At 38.3% G+C, this 19,121-nt stretch overlaps 1 protein-coding gene and 1 non-coding gene across 4 annotated transcripts in view; one reads left to right on the top strand and one right to left on the bottom strand.

Moving 5' to 3' along the window:
* Nucleotides 1–19,121, top strand: part of GRID2 (glutamate ionotropic receptor delta type subunit 2) — a 1,637,701-nt gene that overhangs the window by 418,399 nt on the left and 1,200,181 nt on the right. The window lies entirely within an intron of this gene.
* On the bottom strand, nucleotides 15,114–15,246 carry LOC115873380. Its single transcript, XR_004048380.1, has one exon. It is a non-coding gene; the product is annotated as a small nucleolar RNA SNORA63 (small nucleolar RNA).

Here is a 19,121-nt window from a genome sequence, read left to right as displayed (position 1 = left end):
GTGTCACGCAAGTAACTAAAATACTAGTTCCCAATTTTAGGGATTATAATTTATGTACTAGTTTAAGCTTTTAAATGGGGAGACTTGGATGCCCTCACATGGCTATGAGAATAAATCCCAATAAAAAAAGGCATCTATTATGGCTTCGTTTCCATTGAAGGCAGCTTGATGTGCTCACAAGCTCCTCACCATTACAGAATCTAGAAGGGAAACAGCACATCTACAATAGGGCTCATTTAGAGAATAAAGTATTTCCACTCTTCTTTCTTTTTTTCAACAACAAAACCAACATCTTAGGTTAAACCTATTCATATGCTCTGCTGCAAACTGTTACTCTTGTTCATAATTATCATGAGCTGTGCACTATACTGTACCTGTCCAGTCAGGGAAAATTACAACACTCTCTTAATATGTTGTATTAATAAAATGCATGTACATGTAACTCACAAGTACACCGTACATTGATTCCTATGCCATCTATACATCCAATCACATTCAAGTTGATTTTGCAATTTTTTAATAATTTTGCTTGGCCATCAAGTTAAATAGGAATTCACTTAATTTTCTACTAAATGTGAGAAAACAGAGCTGGTGATACCTTCTAGAAATTGGATTTTTCTGATTTATATTTGTTCTTTTGAAAAAAAATTAAATAAATTCATGATTATAAACAAGTATTTTCCCCCCATTTCTTTTCAGGCAAAGATTTATACAGATCTTAATTATTGGATTTCAACTTGAATTTTTTATTGCCAAATTTTATAAATTGAAATGTATATAAAATGGGTAGTAGTGGAAATATTTTTGTTTGCTTTCTTTTTTAAACATACAGCCCTCCCAGAAAGTCTTAGTGTGCACTATTAAGTAGAAAGGAAACATTCATATTCAGTCAATCCCAATAGGGAAGACTAGAACATTCTCAAAGGATTATCTAAATTGTAAGCTTGGCAGGTGATGTATGTCATGGTTATGAGTTCGGCTGTGATCCACAAGGTCAGCAGTTCGAAACCACCAGCCACTCCACTTTCTACTCCCATAAAGAGTTACAGTCTGGGGAGCTCACAGGGCATCAGCTGGTTGGCAGTGAGTAGAGTTGAATCTTTACAGGAAAAAACTGCCAGTCTTTTCTCATGCAGAGACACTAATGGATTCCAACTACTGACCTTTGGATTAGCAGCAGAGCACTGAGCCATTGCATCATGAGTACTCCTTTCACTAACACTGAAATCTTTTTTAAAACAGATGATGGAGTGCAAGAACTTGAGAATCCCTCTAAAATAGGAAACACTGAGTCAAACCTTCACCTCGCTGCAAAGAAACAACCTTGATAGCACCTTATTAGACAATGTTCTATCATGTTGATCTCAAGTTTGCAAACCACTTGAAAAATAGCAGTCAGTGTTGAACGTAGAGCCAGATACTTATGAATACAGGTTTTAAAGAGGCCTCTGTCATTTTTCTTACCCCTTGATTTAGGTTGTGTAATGGATGAATGAAGATTCACTGGGCAGATCAGTTTTCCATTCAACAATTCATACAGCTTTTCTTCAGATTATTCATTACAATTCACACAGTGTAATATCCATTGCCCAATTTCCTCCCTGTTTTCTGTTTCTATTTTTCCTTCTTTGCCAATCTTAAAAGAGAATTTATCTTTCTATTCATGAAGACAAGGTGGAACATTCACTCTCCTAATATTTTTTAAAAGTTTAATACAACATTAATACATATAGAGTAAAATATTAATTTAGTCCTCTTTTTTTTTCAGTATTTTTTTTAAACATTTTATTAGGGGCTCATACAACTGTTATCCCAATCCATACACACATCAATTGTGTAAAGCATATTTGTACATCATTTCTCAAAACATTTTCTCTCCATTTAAACCCCCGACATTAGGTCCTCACTTTTCCCCTCCCTCCCCGCTCCCCCCTCCCACATGAGCCCTTGATAGTTTATAAATGGGTATTTTGTCATATCTTGCCCTGTCCGACTTCTCCCTTCATCCACTTTTTGGTTGTCTGTCCCCCAGGGAGGAGGTCACACACAGTTCCATGTAATCGGTTCCCTCTTTCCTACCCATTCTCCCTTCACCCTCCCTGTTTTGCCACTCATACCACTGGTCCTATAGGGCTCATCCATCCTGGATTCCCTGTATTTTCAGTTCCTATCTGTACCAGTGTACCTCCTCTGGTCTAGCCAGTCTTGCAAGATAGAATTCGAGTCATTTAGTCCTCTTTTAACGCAGTTTTTATATCATTTGACAAAGGATCGTTTCTTCTTCTTCCTCTTCCTCTTCTTTTTTGTCTTGTTTTGTTTGTTTGACTTTCTGTCTACTTTGGATGACGCTTTAATTACTTTCCATTGGAAGGCAAAGAACATGGTGAGTAAGACCACCTTAAGGAAAAGGAAGCTTGTTGGCATAACACTGTTCAAGGAATGCTGTTAACGTAGAAGAAAGTCAGCTTTACACCATAAAATTTGAGAATGAGAAATAGGATTTTTCCAATAAGACAAAAAGTTTTCTCTGCATTTTTGTCTATGTCCTACCATGGATATTAATCTCTGTCTTCTATGCCACTTTTACCTACCTCTTTAATCTCAGACTCTAAGAATGATGTTTCAAAAAATTACACACTGGTTTCTTTTCCCTGATGTATATTTAATATGTTTATACTTAACTGGCAAAATTTTATTTCAGTAAAAACTAATCATAGCCCTTTGCAGTTTGACTCACTCTTTTCCAATATCTAAGAGAGTCCTCAGGCCAGGAATATTTCTCACATTTGGGTTTGCACACATCACATGATGGGGAGGGAGGTGGAAACAGCGGGCTATTATCACCTGTGGTTGTGGTTGTGAAATTTCCCTTGCCAAACAATGGGCGGTGCTGTTACCTGCCCTGTGCCAGGGAAGTGTGCCGCGTACACGGAGACAAGATACAAACCAACCATATATCGCTCTCTACTTTTGCTTATAAGAGCCATGATCCTTGTTACCAAAAATAGCAGAGCAAAAAGTGTTCAAGCTCACAGTTTTATGTTGTTCATTTGTCATGTTTGGTTGGTTTCATTCCAACTAAAATGTCATGTTTTGAGAGCCCGTGTTTTCGCTTTTGCTTTTGTGACCATTTAAAACCGCGGTCATATCTTCACCTAAAGCCGACTGTGGCAGCCTTCTCCTGCAGCGCGTGCCAGCCTTGGCTAGCAGCCGTGTGCTGCCCACGGTGACACTGAGGATCCTGTGGGACAGGGTATAAATGTAAGGAAAATGATGGTTATATGTGAAAAGAGTTGCGATAAATGTCCTAGAATGGAGCTTCAGTTTTGAATTTCTTTGCCAATTTCTGTTTGTAGACCCATAGCCACACAGACACAGATTCTCTAACACCAGTCATTTTACCTTAGAGTGACTCTACAGGACAGAATTGAAAATTGTTCCTTTCAGGAGTTTGCGTTTCTGCACATCTACTGCCAGCACTTACATTTTGATTAATTGCCTCATTCCGTGGAATAGAAAAAATGTTATTTTACAAGTAAAAGCCAATATGAATTCTAACCAGAAAAAAGAATCACATGCTTGCATGTACAGATATTTCATTATTGCTACTGTAAGATGTCTTATATTGCGATGTATTTTGTAAGTAATTCTATAAATGCCATTAAAAATGATAATGAATCGATCAGTAACATAATATGGATGCAGTTTCTGAAATAAATTTAGTTAAAAAATTGTATCGCCCAAACCCCAAAGCTGGACAGAGTCTAGAGGGAATACTTTATTTTCTGCGAGGAGCTCTGATGACTTAGTGATTACTAGTTGGGCAGCCAACTGCAAGGTCAGCGGTTTAAAACCAGCCCCTGAAAAAAAGACAGGCCTTTCTACTCCTGTAAACAGTTACAGAATCAGAAACTCACAGAGGTTGCTCTAAAATAAACTTCTTGTTTACCAATGAAGACGTCTTTTATAATTATCGCTCAACTTGTTGGAATTCAGGTTAAAGCTTAATTGTTCCAGATACTTTTACATTTCTCTGAGTTATGTTTCACTCCATACTTTCTAGGCCTGCCCTACTCTACCCCTACTTCATTGGCATGCATCTCACTCTGCGCCCTCCCCATTTCTCTTGGGCATTTCTGTTGTGCATTGTCAAGGAAATGGTGGCCATCTCATGACAGCTGTCCACTTTCACCTCAGATCCACCAGGGGGTCTGAGGAAGCAGGATGAGATACCTGCTCCCGTAACGATGTACAGCAGCCTCAGAGAGCCCACCCAGGCAGGGTCCTGCAATTTGCAATTGGCTAGTTGACAGTGGTGACCTTTGGCCCAGTGTTTCATCTCTTGATCTTCCTGGGGGGCGGGTTTCTCTAAGTCTTGCAGGGGGGTCAGGAAAATCCTTCAGTTCAAAGATCTGTATTTTGGTCCTGAACAAATCTTCTTCCAAGCGTAGTAGAAAACCAGGGGCCTGGTGGTATGATGACTCTGTGTTGGGATGATTGCCTGGGAGAAAGACAGGATTTTCTATTCATCACAACTGTTGCAACCTCAGAAATCCACTGGGGCATTTCAACCCTGCCCTACCTGGTCACTGTAAGTCAGCTTATCCCTGATGGAAGTGGGTTTGAAGTTTGGGGAGCAGAAAACTTGCAGCTTTGGCAAATCTTTGGATTCAGTTTAACATCTCTCCTAGAAAAACACTACAAACAGCAAAAAGGATTCAGCTTTGCTTCGGGAATTAACTTTATGTATTTCAACTACTTGAATTCTCACCCACATTCAGGAGAGTGAGAGAGAGAGACTGACTTAAAAGCAACAAAAGAATACCACAAACACAGGAACACTCCAGGTGTGCTACAGAACAGAGTTTATATGTAATTTGATAATGGAGATACATTAAATTATGCATCTTGTTCTTGATAAAATTTGAAACGAGAAATTATAATTTATGGTGATACTTTATTGATGATTTCTGGTCTTTAAAATTTACTTGCATTGATGCTATTTAGCATTTACTTCTTTGATTTATAGCATTCTCATTTGTTGAAATCATTGTAAATTGTGAATACAGTAAGACCCGTGAGAGAACCAGTATGAGTCTCTGACAGAAGAGGAAAAGTCAAATATTTTCCACTGAAAAAAGCAATAAAAAAGTGGTAAGACTGGAGTCCATCAAAGTAGGAAAACTGCAAGACCTGGAAAAACAAGGCAGTTTATTTGGTTGGATTCTGGTTCTCATAGGTTTCAGTGTTTACTAACTAGCATATATCCATCTAATATAGTTTACCAACATTCTATTTTTCCATTTCCAATGCTGCTGCCTCTGTAGATTATACAGACACACAACACCAAAGGTCAATGTGTGTACTTTATTCAGGTTAATATCGAGTATTGCTAACTTAGGGATCAGACATTTGTTTTATTACTGCAGGTTGGGGTAAAGCCTATATATTTTGGAAGGTTTTGTTTTTACTGCTATTTTCTAACACTAGATAATACTTGCGTTTTGAGGCATTGCACTGAGGGGAAACATTGTGTCTTGACAATTCTGCTTTTGTTTTTCTTTTCCAAGAGCGCTGCCAACTGTGCTGTCCCCGGTCTAGCGGAGTGCGTACTGCTTTCAGTGCCAGCACCTCTGCAGGCAGAAACAGGGGAGTATGGCCCGCCTGTTGTTCCTTGGTTCCCGTCAAGGCATATTAGCTTCAGAGGGTTACGATATTTAAATATTTAAAGACCTCGAAGCAGCCTTTAGTACTACGGAGTAAAAGGGGAAATGAAGAGCTAAGGAGAACAAAAGGAACACCAGCATGTACATTTATGAAGTAATAGGATTTGCCTGAAAAAATGGTTGTCTTCCCTCTTCCCTCGCCCCCTCTCTCCCCCCGTCAAACAACCCCCATGCTTTCAGGTTTTCACTCATGGACAAAGTGGCTGAAAGCATTAACTTCTTCTCAGCAGTCATTTGTTGCATAAATACAGAGAGCAGCGTGCAATAAATCTGCTTCCAGCCCCTCTCTAACTATTGCAGATCTAGTGATTAGGTAACAAGTTGCAATAATTGTGCTTTCCTCCAAAATATTTGTGCTGTCCCTGTCCGTCTTCCTAAAACTGTCTGTAACTTGAACATATTTCACTCTGCATTGCTTGATAAAGTATTCCAAGTTATGTGTTGAATAAACTCATGACTAACTTCAAGTATCTGAATTAAAATCTAGAGAATTTATGTCACACGAGATGTGGCGTATACTTTTAAAATGTATTATTGTGCCAGTTTATATTGCACATGCAATGTTTTGGAAGACTGTGCTATTTAGTTTCATGTGTGATTAATCAAGATGTGTGGAGGTTCCACCACAATGATATATAGTAGCAACTGCATACACTTCATAGCACACAAAACCATTGCTGTCATAACCACCATATATGTCCATCTTTCTATGAGTAGAAGCCTCCGTTTTCTTCAATCGAGAAACTTGGGCTTTGTACTGTGGGCTTCGTGTACGGATCACTGACACACGCATCTCCCCTGGATCTTCTTCCTTGGTTGTCATGGGGTTTCTATCCCTGCTGATTGAACTTTTCTTTTTATACCCAGGGGAATGAACAACAGGCCAATCCCCTCCATTAGACTTTCACATGCTCAATTGGCATTGTTACATCCAGTTATCTGGTAGGAGTCACAAAGCATATGTATGGAAGAACCATCCTAAGTAAATTCACTTACAGATATTTGGGACATGGATGTCGTTTCACTAGCTCTATCTTATGTTCTGTTGCTCTCCCCACTGTCAAGAACTATGGGTACTCAAATACCCGTAGTTAACTCTGCCTGATAACAACGTCCCGCCTACATTGATTTCAGGATAGCTTTCCTCGGATTTCCCATCTCAAAGCTCAAGACATACTGGGAAACTACATCAGCAAAGAAACCATAGTGGTTACACATTGGGCTCTGCATGGTTTGTAGTTCAAAACCACCAGTAGCTCAATGGCTTCCTGGTTTGAGTGAAGGAGGAGCCCTAGTGGCAGAATGGTTGTCTGCTGGGCTGCCAGGTGCTAGGTCAGGGTCTGAAATCCCCAGCAGCAGCTCTGAGGGAGAAAGATGGGGGCTTTTCCATCCTGAAAAGAGTGACAGTTTCTGAAACTCCCCAGGGAAGCTCTGGTCTGAGTCCCTCAAGAGTAGTCACTCAATGGTAGTGAGCATTTTTATTTTATTTTTTTTTAGTGAAATACTATCTCCCTGGATTAAGAAGTCAAGAGCTGTGACAATAGGACACATGCAACAGCCCCAAAGAGCCACCGGTGACCTGGGGCCTTTGGTGTGGAGACGCTCCTGTGGGAAGCAGCAGCTGAACGTGCTTTAATGACAGCTGCCTCCAGATCTTAGCATCTGTGCGGTGCTTCTCCTTCAACCTTCACCTCTCCTATGAGAACGTCTCTCCTAGTTCCTACTTCAACTATGTTTTTATATGAGCCTCAATTCGTTAACTACAGAATACAATACTGTCTTTTAAAATAGAAGCACGTACATGAATGCATATATATCTATGAAGAAGAAAAAAAAAATTTTTATCACTAAGTTTTTGTTGTTGTTTTTTAAACTGAGCTTCTGATTGTTTCAATCAAATGTAAAGGATCCAATGGCTGTCTACGTTGACAGAAAATTATCAAGAACATTATTTGTCTAATGTGCTTCCCTAGAAATAATTGAAAGGTTGATTCTTGGTAAACATGCTCCTCTTTGTATAAGGAGTCGTCCACGCAAACAAAGGGACTGTGGGCACATTGACTCTGTTCATGTACTTGAAGAAAAAATAGTAAAATATGCGATAAAACCTAGTGAAAGAAAAAGTTCCATGTCATCCTGACAAGGAATTAACAATATTAGCAAATTTAACTACTTAAATGAGAAAAAAGCATACATATTATAAATATGTTTATTCAATAGTGTACCATAAGGTAAAGTAGGCAGAAAAACATAAAATGAGTATGAATTAATTTTAACAAGTAGGCAACATTCTTACATTATTCATTTACAAATACAAAGAGGAATTACCAAAAAGAAATTTTCTATTCCTTTTCTAAATATACACTAAGGGAAGTTCTCGACTTTTAAATTAATTAAGGGAATCAGTCCAAAATATAGACACTTTTAAATTATAAAATATAAAACTTGCAAGTGAAAATACTTGAGCAACTGCAAAGATGTAGTGTTTGGAAACAGGCAACTTGTAATCAGTATTCTCTTTTCCTTGGACTTTCTTCCTACTGTTGTTCAATAAAACATGTGTGCGATGACTCCATCTTTTAGCTATCTTCCTCCAGCCTTGTTGTGACCTCTGTGACGTCAGTGTCAGCCATGATGCACAGTCATTTATAGCTTCTACATTTTCACTGCCCACTTGTATTATACTATAATGGCTTTTGACATTCATAACCTTTTCAACACTCTCATAACTAAATAGTTTAGAGATGGTAGGCAAAAGGCATGGACTACTCTTTGATTAACTTTGTCTTGATGTTTTGAAGCTTGAAGAGCCTCATCTGAAAAATCCTTCAGAATAACCCACGTAGACAAGGGGAGAACAAGACTTCATAGCCACTAGGCAGTCTGGATGATGGCCAGATGAGCCATTGTTCTAATGGCTGTCAGTGACCTTCCAGTGAATTTTGCAAAGGTGCACATTTTTCTGTCTCTGACAGGCACTTCTGTGAACGCAACACAAAGCCCGGGGCTTAGCAAACACATGCCAGCTGTGACGAGATGTTTTCTGTAACAAATCTTTTAGTAGAGTCTTGAGTCCAGAGTCAGATTTATAAGATGATTGTATATGATGAAAATGTAAGACGTGTTCAAATGACTAGAGTGGATTTATGCAATTTAGATAAATTAGAGAAGAAACCAAACCTCATAAATTCCCAGACTCTTAGAGGGAGATATATTTCTTTTCCTTTCCTTTATATTTCTTCCTCAGAGTGACATTTCTCTTAACCATGGTAATCCAGAGACTAACACAGCAAGCAAATGCATTTGTTTATACACTTGCTAAGTAGAAAACCTCTCTCTCTCTAGCCTCTTCATTTCTGCAGCAAACATAACATATCCTCATGAGAATAACAAACACATGTGTGAATTAATTCTTAGCAAAGGAAGTATTTGAGAGAATCCGAATCAAATGTATTGGATAGCTGTGTGGCCAGGAGTATGATGTTCACTTTCTCATAAGGCAAGATTATCTATATTGGAAGAAGTACAATTACAGCGCTCCTTAGAGGCAATGATGATGAAATGTTGTCTTAGCTACTTTGGACGTGTTTTCAGGAGAGACCGGTCCGTGGAGAATAATCTAATTCTTGGTAAAATAGAGAGGCAGTGAAAAAGAGGAAGGCCTTCAACAAGGTGGATGACCACAGTGGCTGCAACAATGGGCTCAGGCATAGGGACCCTAGAGAGGGTTGGGCAGGACAGGGAAGCGTTTCTTACTGTTGTGCATCTAGTTCCTTTGGGTAGTTACCAATTGGATAGCACCTAACTACAAAAACAGCAACACATATAATTTATGTGTGTTCATTTTAACTTGATTGCTTGACATATATAACATTCCAAGCAAACCTTTTAGATTGCTAGTATCTGATAGGATACTTGTTATTTGACAAACTGGTACTGTCATATCCATCAAATTTACAAATATGGAAAGAGAATAATTAAAATATTTAATTCAGAAAGGCATAGTGTGTATTTTAATTATGTGTGCAGATATGGAAGAGATATGGTTGGAAAAGAGAGAGAGCAAATTTCTGACCGTTTCAAGGAAACCTGCTATGAGTCATTGGTTTCAGTTGTCTTTTGAGCCAGTACACTTACGAACAATATTTTAAATTAAATCTAGTAATGAATGTAGACCAATGCCATCAAAGTGAAGGAGGTACAGATTAATTAAGTAAAGAAAAGAGGGTAAACATAGAAATTTGTAGCACTTCTGATGCATATGGAGTTTTCTTTTATTTATTGCTATGCAAAAACTCACTGCCAGCAAGTGGATTGGTTTTGCCTTGGGTTGATAACTGAAAGAACAGGAGTTCAAAACCACCAGACACTCAATGGAAGAAAGACGAGGCCTTCTACCCTTATAAAGAGTTACAGGCTCAGAAACCCACAGAGCAGTCCTACCCTGTCCTGTAGGGTCGCCATGAGAGTTGTATAGCACTGGTTTATTACAGGTGCAAGTGGTGAACCTGTTTTGTGACAGACAAATTGGATAATTGTTTAGAGAATTGAAGAGTTAAATCTAAAGAAATATGTATACAGATCAGATGTCCTTGGTCTGATTTTATTTTGTTATATTATTCACATATTTTCAGTGTGCCATAGAATGATAACATGCTGGATGTGCATGGCAAAACCTTAAAGGAGAGCTAGGGTTTGATGTGACTTTGAAACATTGTGCGCGTGGTTCATATCCAATGACGTATGAAGAAGAAACAAATGTAATAGAAAATAGGGAGGTAGGCTCAAATCAAGTTGGTTTGTAACTAGTTAAGTGAGAATTATTGATGTGATACTACTGAAAGCTCAGGTCCTAAGGACCTGTTTGCTTGTTTTTATGGTGATACTTTTTCAGTTAACAGTGAAGTCAAGAAACAGCACTCTTGGATACATGATGGCTGACTATCGTCCCAACAGGATAAACATAGTCAAGCAGGGCAAGTTTCCATGTCCACAGGACGAGTGTACAATTTCATTTCTGCTTTTCAAGTATGATGGAAAAGACATAGACAAGATTCTGCATCACAATTAAAATTTGGTTATTAGAATGAGGAGGGGTGTGAGCCAGGACTTTTGAAGATGGGCTGAAGGGGGTTATTGTTAATTAGTTTGTGGAAAAAATGTTGTTCATATATTTCTCGACTATATATATAATCTTTATAAAAAGATCCTCAAAATGTACAAATGTGAGAAAACTAAAATATATAGAATCAAGTAAAAATAAGGGCTTTAAGGTTAACTATAATTTCTTAACAATGAGTAGAGTTTTAGAAAGAATGTGACTCCCCTTGTTAAATAAAAACTGAACTGGTAATTCTCTCAACTGCATAGGAGGAAAGTCATACATAAATAAGTAACAATATTTTTAAAAGCAGTGTTTATTCTTTGCAGTTTAAGAACAAAATCTGTGTATGTTTTCTAATGCACAAACCATCTGCCTTAATTCTATAAATTTCTAATGCAAACCACAAACCGCATTATGTAATAAGTAGCATTTTAAAACTGATCTATGTCATTTGCCTAATAAAAGACCATACGGTGTGCTTTATAAGACTAAGGCAGCCTGGTGTGCTTTGAACGTTCCAGTGTTGTCAGACTATACATTGGCATTGGCGCTGGGACAGTGGCTAAGCACTCAGCTGGCCCCTACGTGGTTATGGAGATCCGCTCAGACGGGTCTGGTATCTTTGAAGGTGCTTCTTGAACCAGTACTTCCAGGAAACACACACACATTTTAATTCAGATTGGAGATTATCAGACAGAAAAAATGATCATTGCATTCAAACTTTAGTATAAGAAAACTATTTTTTTTAATTTGATAGTTTTAAAGGGTTTATTTTCTCTGATGTCACCTCTTTTTCTTTACTGTGATCTGCCCAAATAGCAGTTATTTTTGCACATGCATTTTCTTCCTCTTCATTCTCACTCACAATTATTTGCTGACTAAATTTAAGGGTCATTTTACACTGTTAGCATCCTTTCTACTCTTACGTTCTCAGTGTTTGCATGTGTGTGCACATGAGTGTCTGTGTTTGTGTTCACATGGGAGAGGCTTCCCGGTTTACGCTGTACACGCTGAAAGTAAGAGCTCTGTCTCCGTGGAGGGAGGGATACACCGTGGGGTCAAAGATGGTATGTAAGTCCAGGCGCAACCTAGAGCCAGGATGCTGATGATTTTCAATAGCCCTTTCTTTTCATCTCTCACCAGTGGTCTCAATTTCAAACCTAGAGATCAGATGTGTCTTCTGGCTATTGTCAAAGCTCCAGTAGATATGGTATATAGCTAACATTTAAAACTTTCTTTCTGTCAGTTCCGGGCTTTTAAAAAAACATCTATAGTCCGTTTCTCCTTTGGAAAAATAATGAATTAATCTCGGTTCCCGGCACTACTCTCATTTTGAACTAGAGGATAGTAACCAGGCAGAGAAGGGCTTTTTTAGAAATTACTCTTGAGATTAACTTATTTATATACTCCTACCTTAAAAACTAGTGAGGATAACTTTTCATTTTCTAAATACTTATATAAAAATAAAAATAGAATAATATATAAAGAAATGCAAGGTAACGGATGTGGAGCATGGCATTTTAGATGTCGGTTTAGGGAAAGACTCTTTGAAGAGGTGACACGTGACGAAGATGCTACATTAAGTGAGGGAGCCTGCCCTGTGGAGAGCTGGGTAATGATTGTTCCCGGCAGCGATAAGAGCATGTGCAAAGAGCTTATGTCAGGTAAGAGCTTGATATGTTCACGGAACAAAGAAAGAGGTAGTGTGGTTAAAATAAGGAAGCTAAGGAGCAAAGCCTTTCAAGATACTCGGGAGCCATTCATGTAGGAGCCTTGCATGCACATGGACTCTAAATATGTCATTGCCAGAATTTAAGCAGTGGAATGGCATGTGTTTGTGTTTAAAAATTGTGCAGATTTCACTTGGAGAGTTCACTGTAAAAAGGTGTGGATGAGAATTTACAAAGATAATATTGGTTTATCGAGCCCAGAGATCATGACTAGATGAAAGAACAGTATTAATGGAAATTATGGAATAAAGAGAGTCAAGATTTCCTTGGAAGATAGATCCAGCTAGACATCTGAATGCACTGGTTGTGATTTTTGAAAAGAGGTCCAGGGAAGCATTAAAGATAACACCATATTTATTTTCCAAAGCAATTGAATGAAATACAATGCCATTTACTGAAATAAAAGTTCAGTGAAAGTTTGGTTATATACAGAGATCCCAACTTAAGTTTCCAATATGCTTATTTTGGAGCATTCTAATTATGCTCCATGTTCTACAGCGAGGGGCCACCAGGAACACTCCTGTAGCTGAACAAGTTCGATTTATTGCTCAAGTCAAATACCAGACTCCAGGGACGGCTTTGCACATTCTTTTTCTCAAAGGGAAAGTGAGACATATGAATTTGGAGCTTATCAGAGGAATTCTTTAAAAAACATAATATTGGAGGCAATCCACATAAAGAACATGGTTAAAAGTAGGGGACTAGCTGATATCCTCTCTGAAGAAAAATTAGGGAAGCCTGTAGATCCACAGCTTCAGCCCCAGGACCAGTGGTGTTGACGGATGATGGGAGAAGGAACCGCAAGGAGTGTCACTGACGAGGAGCAAACATCGAGTCAGCTTCAAAAGTAGACGTGTTTTCTGGAACCCATGAAAGTTCATTTTAAGAAGGATGGCATAGTCCACTATATTAAATGTTTCTGAGAAGTTGAATAAAATTAAAGAAAATTAATCACCACTGGCTTTAGCAAGAGGAAGCCCAATGGTGCTCTTTGCAGGAAAGATCTTAATGGCATTAATGAGGAGACCCTCAAAGAAGAGCACAGAGAGAAGAGAAGTATAAGAGGGTGAAACAGACGTGGCAAGAGGGGACATTTACATTTTATATTTCTTCTGCCAAGGGAAGAAAAGTGCCAGAAAATATGACATTATAGGAGAGAATTTTCTTGTTTTTTTAAGTTACAAACTTAATGATGCAAAGCTGATCACTCGTTAGATGCAAAGCTGATCACTGGTTACTGCAGAATAAAATCTTTGACTCCCTGGGAAGGGATGATGAGACCTGGGGTATAGGTCCGTCAGGTGTCCTTAAATACAGATGGCAGCACTGGCAACTCCACGAGAAGGAAGCGGGGACACTAGCACTTACTATGAGTCAGGTTTGGGGAGAAATAAGTTCGTTTGTGTTACTGGTTTCCTTTCCGTAGTCCTTCTGGGGGGATCAGTGATCCACAGTGAGGGCAGAGGTGTTAGCTGTCAAGGGCAGGATGTGACGTACACATCTCAAGGAATAGCAAAGAAATGAACTTCAATTGTTACTGAGTTGAAGAATGGATCAGTGTTTCTTTAATTATTTTCATTTAAGATTGTGCGCCGTGGCTATTTGGAAACCCACAAGATGTTTTGATTTTTTTGTTTCTTCTATAACATCTCCATTTTAATATTGCTTAAGAAATTGTAATGTTGGACCTCATAGCCAAATATTTAATAAGCATGAGCTTTCAAGCCAAAGAGGTCTGACTTCATCAAGATAAAATACATAATTGTACAGATCTCAGTTCCTTTATGTACCAAATGGGGATGATACCTTTGTGAAAAGCATTTTGCATTCAAATGGGGGCTTTGGTATTTTATTAACAATTGATTTGTATAATGCTGTTATGGACCTTAAATAAACTAATCTTTTAAAAATGCCAAATCATTCAATATAGGGAGTGCTCAATGAAACTTATTAACAAAAAGTGTTGGAAATTATAGCATCTTTAGTGTCATGAGGGCTTACTAATATTTATTCATTTTGTTCCTAATGCGTTTTGACTTAAAATTTTCCTCTTGCTCCAAGATCAATTCCGTATATAAAGGATGGCGTTAACATATAGGTGTGAAGAGTGGCCTATACTTAGACCAAGTGTGAAGTTTAGCATATTATTTTAAAACTATGTGTCTGGGAGCAGCAAAGGTGTGACAAAATCTGGTAGAAAAAAATCCATAGTATTTAGGGTAAATCAGGCTGCTACCAAGATCAATTAAAATTTGTTTTGATGACATTTTAGAACTTAGTTCCATTGAATAACATCTAGTCAGGAGGTCTGCTGGCAAAAGTAAATATCTTGATTGTCTTCAGCAGGCACAGGATTCTAGAAAACACACACACACCTACAGAAAACCACTGAATTATTGGGAAAGGTCAGTTGACTATAGCAGTTAGAGAGAAGGTCATATCTCAAAATGTCATTGCTTCCATCTACACATAAACCAACAGGTGGTAATCTTTCAGGGGGTCCTTGCTGATCTCAAATAAAATCTGGGCTTTGAAACCTCCCTCCCCCCCAGTATGTATGAGACCAAGCATCCCTAGGCTGCTACAAGGAACTAGCAGACAGGGATAGATAACAAACAACTTTACTTTGAGCAGGGGGAATGGCAAAATAGCACTTAACCGCTATATTGTAGTCTAAATCCTGCTGTCCAACTTTTCTTTATGACATTATCTCCCTCATCTTTGTTCTCTATAAGCTACAGTCCTGTCAATCAGGCTTTATTACTCATTATCCCAAAAAGTCCCCTTTCATATTTACATGATACTCCTGTAAGAAACATTGCTTTATTACGCACTGACTTTCATTCTTAGTTCTGCCCATGTTCAAATCCTATGTATTTTTGTAGACCTAACGAAAAACGAGAATTGCTGTCGCCCAAACTTGCCACCTGGAAAAGGGTTCCCTCATGGCGAACGTCGTTGCTGTGGATGTTGCTCCCTTGTGTGTCTCTAAATATTTCTTAACGTCCAGAGTCATGGTCACTCTATTTGATATGTTGACCTCTGGAACCATGTAGTACAAAGTTTCAATGCTGGGCTGCTTGGAAAAAAAGAAACAAGGTTTGGAGTTCCTGCCCACCAATCATTGAGGGAGCAACGATGTCGTGATCTGCTCTGATTAAGACTACAAGAAGAAACAAAGAAATGACCCATTGGTGCTTTCAAACTGTGTATCATGTGCTCATGCGCCCAGTGCATAACCATTATGGGACCAGAGCATAACCATTCCCCATTATGCAATGCATAACCATTGTGGGACCAGTGCATAACCATTCCCCATTATGCAATGCATAATCATTGTAGGACCAGTGCATAACCTGTCCCCATTATGCAATGCATAACCATTGTGGGATCAGGGATTCCCCCCATAAAGATTACAGTCCAGGAACTTCTATGGGGCACTTATACTCTGTCATATGTAATGTGTCAAAGACAGACTACAACACCAACAATAACATATATGTATTGCTCCTTGAGAGAAGAACTTGTGTATAACGTGTAATTCCTCTAGAAATTGGCAGCTGACATTGACACTTATGATGCCCCATGGTAGCTCTCAGTAGAACAGAGTTCTGTCGGATTACTAGTGGCTGATGCTTCAAGTCGTTAATCAGGCCTTTCTCTGGAGGCACCTCTGGATTGAGGCTAACTTCCAAACTCTTGGTTGACAGCAGAGCATGTTAACGTTTTGCATCACCGAGATGCTCCTCACAAGTGCATTCATAAAGGGTTTCTAATCAGTGCTGAACTTCTCAGGATTTGTGTTAGGACTGAGGCTTATTCTTTAATCAAGCGCTGGTCAGATTTTCAGATGAAAACACTGGTAAGATTTTCCATTCAAACGCTGTCATTTTTGGAAATTCCTTTGGGTGCTATTCTTCCGCTGGAAAGATTGGTCAAGGTGGAAACAGAGAGGGATCGTCCTGTCAGCCAGGTGAGAACAATGTAAAAGGCATGCAAAGTCAGAGCTCATCCAGGGTTTTCTGAGCTCGTGTAACTGAATCACAGCTTGCCACTCCACTCCACCCCTGCTTGGACCTTTTCCTTACCCCCACCCTCCCACCCTGGGGTGGCTTCTGAAAGAGAATGCCCTAATAAGTACTCTGCGTGCACATTCTCACTTTAGAGTTGATTTCCTAGGAGACCCCAATCTGAGACAGCCAGGAAAAATCCTTGCAAACTAAAAAGCACATTTTCATGTTTTGCTATTTTTCAAGTTCTTTGAATCACATCTTCAATTAGGTACTGACATTTTAAATTTAATTGGTTCTTAAGAATATACCAATTGCTCTGCATACACTTGATCATGAGGTTGCAGATGATCAGTTTTGTTGTGACTCACATTAATTAAAAGGACAGGTTATTGTACAAATATGCAATAATTGAAGTATTCACCATGCTATCCAAATGATTACATGGAGAAGTGAATGCATTCTCTTAATTAAAATGTGGCATATATGTGCCTTTTAATGTATTGAATCAATGCCTTATTTTTAAAATATTTTATTTTCCATCATTAGTATTGTTATTATTTACCTATACCTTTATCATTGCAAACCTTAGCCAAATAATTTGGGTTTCCAGAATTGGCATCTGTCTGCCTTGAACTACGATGTATGTTTGCTAGAGAAATATAGCAATTTTCTAATCTCAACTTTCTTTTAGGTCTTACACTGTACATTCTAATTAAATTATTTTTGGGTTACTGCACTATGAGATTACTAATTTAATTAAATTCGAAGAGTAACAACTAGCTATTTGTACTATTTTCACTATATTGCCAAATTACCACTCTGTGCCTTGCTTTCTTCAAAAATATATTTAGTTAGCTTTAAGAAATAGTAATTGTGGCTTTCAGTAGACAATATTCATGATAAAATTAGACATTTCATGTGTGGTCCAGCCCATTGCCTCAGGAGTTGCTGAGGACAAAAGTGACCAAATATTTCTTGTATAAGTGTCACATAAATTCAGACATCAAAGAATATGTCATGCTGCATGCCTTGACCCTGATTCTGTGTTACCGCCCTTGGGTTGTGAGGGACACTGTGTGTAGGTGTGTGCTCTGACAGCAACCAAAAGGCTCACACAGAAGGCCCTAGGAAATATGAATTGACTGACTCCCTTTCTCTCTATCACGGTGCACAGCTGGTGAGAAGAGATCAAAACCAGCAAGGCACTGAAATCAGTGAAGCCCTGAACCAAGGGTTTTAATCAAAGTGAGCCTGTCACAGATATATAGAAAAATGCCAACCTCCTGACTTTAATTTGAAGAAATAAAGTAGAAGCTAATATTTCCATATACCAAAAACCCTCCAACAAATTTTATGATACTTACCAACCTGAGATTAAGACCACTTTCCTACCCTGATTACATTTATTAAAACTATGTGATAGCGAATGTATCCGAATGTAATACATTTCTTACTAATAGAGTGACTTTTAATATAGGTTCGTGTGAATAGTACTTTAGATGAAATACAACCTTTAATCTTGCACTTCAAATCCAATTTCCTTGTTAGAAGAAGGAGAACCTTCTATTTTATCCTTTTTATATTAGAAATTCAGGACTTACAAATTGACCTGATCATTAATTTTGCATGGGATCATGTGCAGATTTTCATAAATCATCTTCACGACAGATAAACTATAAAACCATAGTATATAGAAATGTGGCATCTGTGTAATTTTTCTGACATAGAACTATGCAATATCTGTGCTTATGTTGGCAGACCATTTATGTTTCCCTTCCCATGAGCCCATTTTATATTTAATGAATGAAGATTCTCCCAGCAGTAAACAGTACAGGGGATACTTGAATCCTGATGCACAATGCCCTGATGCCTTAGGCTCTTTCACACACAATATCAACAGTAGGAGATTCTGTCTTGTCTCCACACTCTGCTCTTCACTTACAGTTTTCTCCCACCTCTGACTAATCTTTGACTCTGATGTTCCATGTCCTTTCATTTGAAGGCTCTTCCTAGAAAGTAAACATGACATGACAGTATCGTTGACCAAATGTACTCTGATGACCCTGCCTAGGTTCAGGAGACTGGAACATACATTTTCAACACTGCACTTCAATTGCCTGGTCTCTTATGAAGGCCTTGTAAGTTATTTTTTATCAGTAACTTTAGGAAAGCACCTCAAAGTAGTAGGACGAGTAGGCCTATCAGATGAATTACTAACTATCAGAACAACAACTCAGAGTTTGTCATTGGAGAGTGAACATATAGGCCTAATGCCTAGTTCTTCCTGTTTCATTGGCCCATTGTCCTCCCCATTCTTTCACAGACATCCTCTTGTAAATTTTGGGTCCCATGTACTTCTTCAAGGTAGTCACACTTCAAGGTAAATCAGGCTGTGTTAGACAGGGTTCTCTAGAGAGATAAAACCAAATTGATGATAATTTAATATATTTATTTATAAAGATAATTAGATATATAACAAGGAATGAACTGTTAAAACATATACAGTTAAATATATAATACAAGAAAGAAACAGTTAAATTATAAAGCA

Source organism: Echinops telfairi, unplaced genomic scaffold, assembly GCF_000313985.2.
Source record: "Echinops telfairi isolate 266 unplaced genomic scaffold, ASM31398v2 ScPeMD7_7468;HRSCAF=8506_0, whole genome shotgun sequence".
Lineage (NCBI taxonomy): Eukaryota > Metazoa > Chordata > Mammalia > Afrosoricida > Tenrecidae > Echinops > Echinops telfairi.
The sequence above is the reverse complement of the archived record's forward strand: the minus strand, read 5'-3'. Positions and strand labels throughout refer to the sequence as shown.